Source organism: Aplidium turbinatum, chromosome 13 (genome assembly GCF_918807975.1).
Source record: "Aplidium turbinatum chromosome 13, kaAplTurb1.1, whole genome shotgun sequence".
Classification (NCBI taxonomy): Eukaryota; Metazoa; Chordata; class Ascidiacea; order Aplousobranchia; family Polyclinidae; genus Aplidium; species Aplidium turbinatum.
The window spans coordinates 10,643,962-10,650,441 of record NC_137484.1 but is presented as its reverse complement, the minus strand read 5'-3'; positions in this window follow the sequence as shown (position 1 = coordinate 10,650,441).

Below are 6,480 nucleotides of genomic sequence, written 5' to 3'. Positions count from 1 at the left end.
CGGTGCCAATTGTCATTTTACGACAAACACAGATTATTTACGATAAACAAAAGCCCTTCTATTGTCAGACGTAGGCTAATAAAAGCCTTCATATCCCCTTCTTCAGATATCCCTGATCAAAACAAGGAAGTAATACAGCCAAACACAGAGGAAAACATATATTTTCCCTCTTCTCTTTTTTTCAGGTGCAGCCCTGCAGCCCCATGGCACGAGCCACCACTGCTAGGCACCATTAGGAGGATCGTCTCAGGAACGATGCAATCACAAGGATCAGTAAAAGTCTACCTCCGTATGCGTTGCGTCAGATCTGCTTGTTGGCTCTGGGCATAATTTGTTGTGTTCTCGTGCCTTGCTTAATTTTTGCTTGGATCTTTAGGGGGAAAGGAAGGTGATTTGATACGGAAGGTGATTTGATACAGTCCTTCTGGGGTATTCACCGAAACCAACACAAGATAAATACCGTCACCAACTGACAGACAAATCAAAATAACTACATCCGGGTTACCTTTGGAACCTCGTGTCTTTCCCAAAACTTTGAAAATGGCGGAAGCTCAGTTTTTAGAGATTTTTGTAAATTTCCTACAGTTTTTTTGTCGTCGTCCAGACAAACCATGGGAAGTTTAAGAAAGATGGAAGTGTGGTCTGTTGTTAGTGTTTAGTTGGTGATGCAAAGTCATATAGGTTAACTTTTTGCAAATGTGTGTCATAGCTCAGAAACATCAATTTTCTATAAAAATTTCAGAGAAGGTGATTTGATACACCTTGGAGAAGGTGATTTGATACACTGTATCAAATCACCTTCCTTAGCAAGATGATAAATCATTAAGTGCGTGGTGGTTAGATAACATTCGTATATGTAAATATTGTTATTTATAGCAAGCTACATTGTCACTAAACGTTGGAACTCCTCATGTTCTTTGTTTAATGCAATCTTACGGACAGCATATGATATCTGCTTCATTTTGTTGTTGTAAGGTCTAAATAATACATTGTTAAAAATTACCATGCTTTCTACTTATGTCAAAAAAACAAAGCGTTGTGCTTCTTCAAGACTAGATGTTCTTGAAAAGGCTGCGAAGCAAGTCTGTGAGAATAGCCTGTCTTATCGAAAGGCTGCCTATATGTTTGGTGTGGATAAAATGACTTTGCTTCGCTACATGAAGAAAAACCAAACTGATCCAAACCGTGCTTTTGGATATGATTCAACAATTGATTCAACATGTTGAATGACGTTTCATTGTTGTTTGGCTGCATTAGGCCTATATCGATATATGTTCACACAAACTTTTTATTTCCAATATTAAGTAAAATATTTCCCCCCCTCTTAACAGTTGATCCCCCCCCCCTAAATTGTCTATCTAGCTACGTAAGTGTATTGTAAGCGCGTGTGACCTTTCAAAATCTTTGGTGCGCATTAATCAGGTGCCTAAGCGTAACGTAACAGCAAAAATTAAACTTTGACTGCAACTGTATCAAATCACCTTTTCAGTGTATCATATCACCTTCTTAGGAAGGTGATTTGATACATGTATGTGAGATATTTTAATTATCAATATAAGAAAAAGTAATTGAGATAGAACGTTGAAATTTATTCATAAAGTTGCCAAAAAGTCTATTTCTTTCAGGAAGCTTTAAAGTAGATTTCTCTGTCAGGTGGTTTGCAACTGAAAGTTCATAAGGTCAAAAGTGTATCAAATCTGCTTACCTGCTTGAAAGGCAACGCTTTTTTGTTTTCTTCAGTTTTAGTAGCTTACAATGTTTACTGCCACCCGGATGGTTGCAGCTTATTCTGTGACTTTATGTTCAATAATTTGGTGGTGTGAAAATCAATTTTTTGATCCTAGTTTGGTAGAAAAATAAAAAATGTTGGTGATGGTGTAGCGGACGTCGAGTGGTCTGAACATCCGCCCATACCTAACTGTAGCCTAGCTGCTACAGCAACATCCCGGGTACTAGCGTTAGCAGTGACGATCGGTGAGGGAAAGCAAGGAAAGCAGTGCTTACCTGAGCGAAAACTATGCAAAGTAGGCTATAATGACTGAATTCTAGGTTTAACTTCTTATTATTTTTATCATGTCTATTTTAACTTGAAAATTACTGTATTCGTGACTAGAATTACTCGTAACGCTTGTGAGTAGTATAAATCCTCACCAAACCGCATGTCTTGCCTATAAATGCCAATTAACGCAAACGCTTCTGTCAGAAACAATCACTGAGGCTCTAGGTAAGCAACTATCAAAGTTGCTTACCCAGATTCAAAAATGTCAAAAAACGCCTTCGTTTTATCCAATCATCACTCGTTTTGCAAAACGTCACCAGCTGCTTAGCCAATCAGATGTGTTATGGTGAGACCAGGTGAGTCTTGCTTTCCCAGTGACGTCAATGCATACATTCGCTAGAGCGGCCAGACTAACTCGTCAGAATGGTGCTCGTCACGGTACACAGCACAAGCATCATAATGCCGAAATAATTGTTGCTGTTTTTTTATGTCTCCTCGCCATGTACTTTAGCCTACTAGCTTTCATAGTCATGCCTTTGCCCTTTTTACAGCGTTGATGTAACGTTACTTCGCCAATGAACGTTCAGGTGCGGCTGCAATATTTAGTTTGTTAAGCTTCTATACGCAGGAGGCAAACTTATCCAGCTTTTTGTACAAATTGCTTGCGGTTGTAATGTTTAGACCTAAGTGTTAGTTTTTGTAGTGTAGGCTTAACTGAATATCTCAGAATGAACATTCATGACGAATTAAATATTTAGACAACTATTATTCCATGTCTAACACTGGATTTTGGTCCTGCAACGTTAAAATCAAGATTGTTCATGACTTCTAAACATTAAATGGATGTATGATCACGACATAGGCGAAGCACAATTTGACAGATTTTTATGTTTGATTTGTTTTGAAAATGCTCTCAGAGCGCAACAAATTGGAAGTGTTTTTCAAAAATTTCTGGGGGAGGCCCCCCAGACCCCCCACTGGAAGTGTTGCCTTCGACAACACGCCTTCGGGCTTCGCCCGACGGTTACGCCCTTCGTACCTAGGCCTACTACCTTGCTGCAGCATATTTACAAGTTGCTTTCCCAACGGTTTAAGCCACCGAACGTCACTGAGCGTTAGCGTGTAGTGGAGATGATCTTGAGACTAACACTATAGTTGCCTCCCTGATGAGGTCTGATTGTCATCGTATATCAAATTACTGTCTTCATTATAATAATTCTATGTACCGTATGCTGTTATCTAGTTGTGATGGCTGCCATGTCATCTGATTGTTTTTATCGTTCTGAATACTTTAAGTTCTTCTAACTTGTAACACTACCGTACCATTGTCTGTAAACTTGTAACAGTCATCATCATCATCATCCGTTCAGTCGTTTACGACTCTCGGTCACTCTATACGTTATCTTTCTCTACATCTCTCGATCCCACGCAGCCTCCTTCAATTCATGCACTCCCATGCCACTGTCATTTACAATCGTGTCAAGCCATCTTGTTTTCGGGCGCCCCCTTCCTCTTCCTCCGCTCACCAAACCAAGCATGATGTCTTTTTCCATTGATTTGCTTCTCATTATGTGGCCAAAATAGGGATATGTCCGGTTTAATTTGTTCAAGAATTTTCTCATTTGTTATTTTGGCTATCCAAGGAACACGCAGTAACCTTCTCCAACACCACAATTCAAATGCGTCAATCTTTCTTCTGTCTGATTTGTTCATTGTCCATGTTTCGCATCCGTAAGTTGCAATTGGGAATATTATAGTTTTGATCAGCTTCTTTTTTGTTTCTAATTTTATATCCTTGCTCTTCCAAATGCTATTCATTCCAACAAATGCATTTCTTCCCAGCGCTATTCTTCTCCTTATCTCTGGTGAGTTATTAGAATCCCAGCTTATTTTTGAGCCTAAAAATATGAATTCATTCACTGTTTCAATTTCTTGATTTTCGATCTTGATGTTTTTTGTAACATCCTATTGTTTCTTGTTTCTTGTAACAGTAGACAGCCTATTTAGTGAGATTTTGTGCATTTGCAGTTTGTGTATTATTTCGTTGTTTTTCATTGTTATTTCGTTGTTGTTGTTCGTTATTTGTGCATTTGCAGTTTGTGTATTATTTCGTTGTTTTGGATATGGACAGCTTTGTCTGATGCAAATAAATATCATAATACCTTGCCCCTTTTTGCGAGTATGAGTTTATTTAGGGATGGTAGAAGTAGGGGATTGCTCACTCAAAAGTAAGGTGAACAACTGGAGGGTCACAATGTTATGACCAAATTTGATGCAACTACAGCTTGAGGTCTACTGCCATATGTCGCATACTCAGGTGCAGTTTATATGACCTGCCCAAGTGTGTACAAAGTGTGTATCGACAAAATAAATGTAGGAAATATGTGATATCATGTTTATTTAATAGTATTCAAGTTATGATAATGCAGGGGTAGACTTCACGCAACACCAGTAACGGTAAGTAGCCTCACACTGCTGCAGTAAGGTTTTGCAGATTTTCTAGCACCCAAAATTTTAACCAATAATAGCAATTCATTTGATGAGAATGAATTTACCTAAAAGCAAAGAAAACGTTGTGGAGTTCTGCTAATTTTTGAACTTCTTAGTAGGCCTAACCCTCCAGCTGTCCGTGTCGCAAGAAAAATCAGTAAAGTGAGTCGTCCCGATATTCTACTGTCTCTAAGTTTATTGCAAAGAAATGAATGAACTTCCACGTCGGAACGTTGTAGCCAAATAATGTCTTGAATTCAAATAAAACGAGTTAAACTAATTCAGAACATAAGAAACTACACTATAACCATACGGTAATTAAACTAACACCGTGACTTCCAAGAAAGGAATCCGTGGCAAACTGACTGAGAAAATAAGGCATCACACAACTGGCCGACAGAAACCATACTGAAAACTGACAAACTGACTGTGTTTCACGCTGAACGATTGATTTAATGGAGGCTTATTGCTTTAAGCAATGCAGCATCCGCCAGCATGTGTCAAATGAGCAACGCTACAACAACGTAAAACTACGTATGTAAATCAAACCCTGATAAGTGGTGCAAATTCCGAGGAAACGCCTTAATTTCTAGCCAGCGTTTCAAATTCCTATCAAGCACTAATTTTACAACGGCAATAAGACTAAAGCAAACACGAAAAAAGCCGCAGGCGCTACAATTGTGTAAAGACTGCCAGAACAGGATAGGGAGACTTATTTAACTATAACTCCCTGAAAGTAGTAAGGGTTTTTCGACAGCCTTAAGGGACTCTCCACTTGAACTAAGCAAACATTGATCTGGAAGCGTGGAAACAACTTGCCAGGGATAGCCTAAGTTAATCTGGAGGAAGAGCACTAGCGAAGGCATGGAATTTTTTAAAGAAAACGGGATACAAAAGGCTCAGAAAAAACGAAGCATTAGAAAAGATATGCTAAAAAGCATGTTCCCTACCTTCCGTACAATGTGACTTTTGCCTACGTTTTCCCATCATAGGCCTCCAAAGCCAAATCAGATTTGAAGTCAAAACCAATGCTCGGAAATGAGCTGCTGGAGCCGACGACGACAATTTCTGCGAATCAGCGTTTGCAACGTTGATGGCAATCAAGACAAAACAGCCTAAACAACATTGAATCCGCCATCGTTAAGCAACATTGAGCCACGGCTGGACTTCCTTTGTAGGAAAGGTGGTCGCATCCAACACATTTAATAAATGTGTACGGTAACCTATGTTTGTTTCCAGTAGGTTACATCATGTAAACCGTAAAGTACTAGGCTTTGAGTAGCCTACCATTAGCATGTTTTAAGTTTTCATTTGAATTAAATCTTTCCATATATAGGCCTATTACAAAAGTATGCGAATCTACCAGAAATAACCTATCAAGGCTTTGTCAGTCAGAGGATAAAGATTTAACACTAGGGTGGCACGTTTTTGAACTTTTTTTTTAATTCTTTTGGGGTAGTGGGGAAATGGTGCCAATGAGTGAGAAAACAATCATGACAAAATTTGAGATTTGTAACAAATTGTCTTCAGCCTCCTCATGGGGCCCAAAAATCGAAAAATGGGGTCAAAAACGTAATTTTTTTCAAAAATATTTTTAGTTTGGGTAGATACAATATTGTTTAGATATATCTAATTAACCTAAGAAAAGAATTTGGAGCCATTTGAATTATTCCTTCAGCTTCTGAAAATTTCAATTTTGCTGAAAATTTCGCATTTTTGTGGGTGGTTACATGATACATAATTGCGTTAGACATTTTGCCAAATATAAAACGTCATTGTATTTCTCTTTATAGACCTTCCCTGAGCTGTTGCGTCATTTTTTAATGAAATTGGGTTAATTTGGTAGGAAAAAGTGACGTCTTTTATTTGAATTTACGTCACTGACGAAGTTTGTAGTTATGTAACCACAAACAAAAATGCAAAATTGTCAGCAAATGAAAATTTTCAGAAGCTGTGAGGAAGCTGAAAGAATAGTTCAAATGACTTAATTT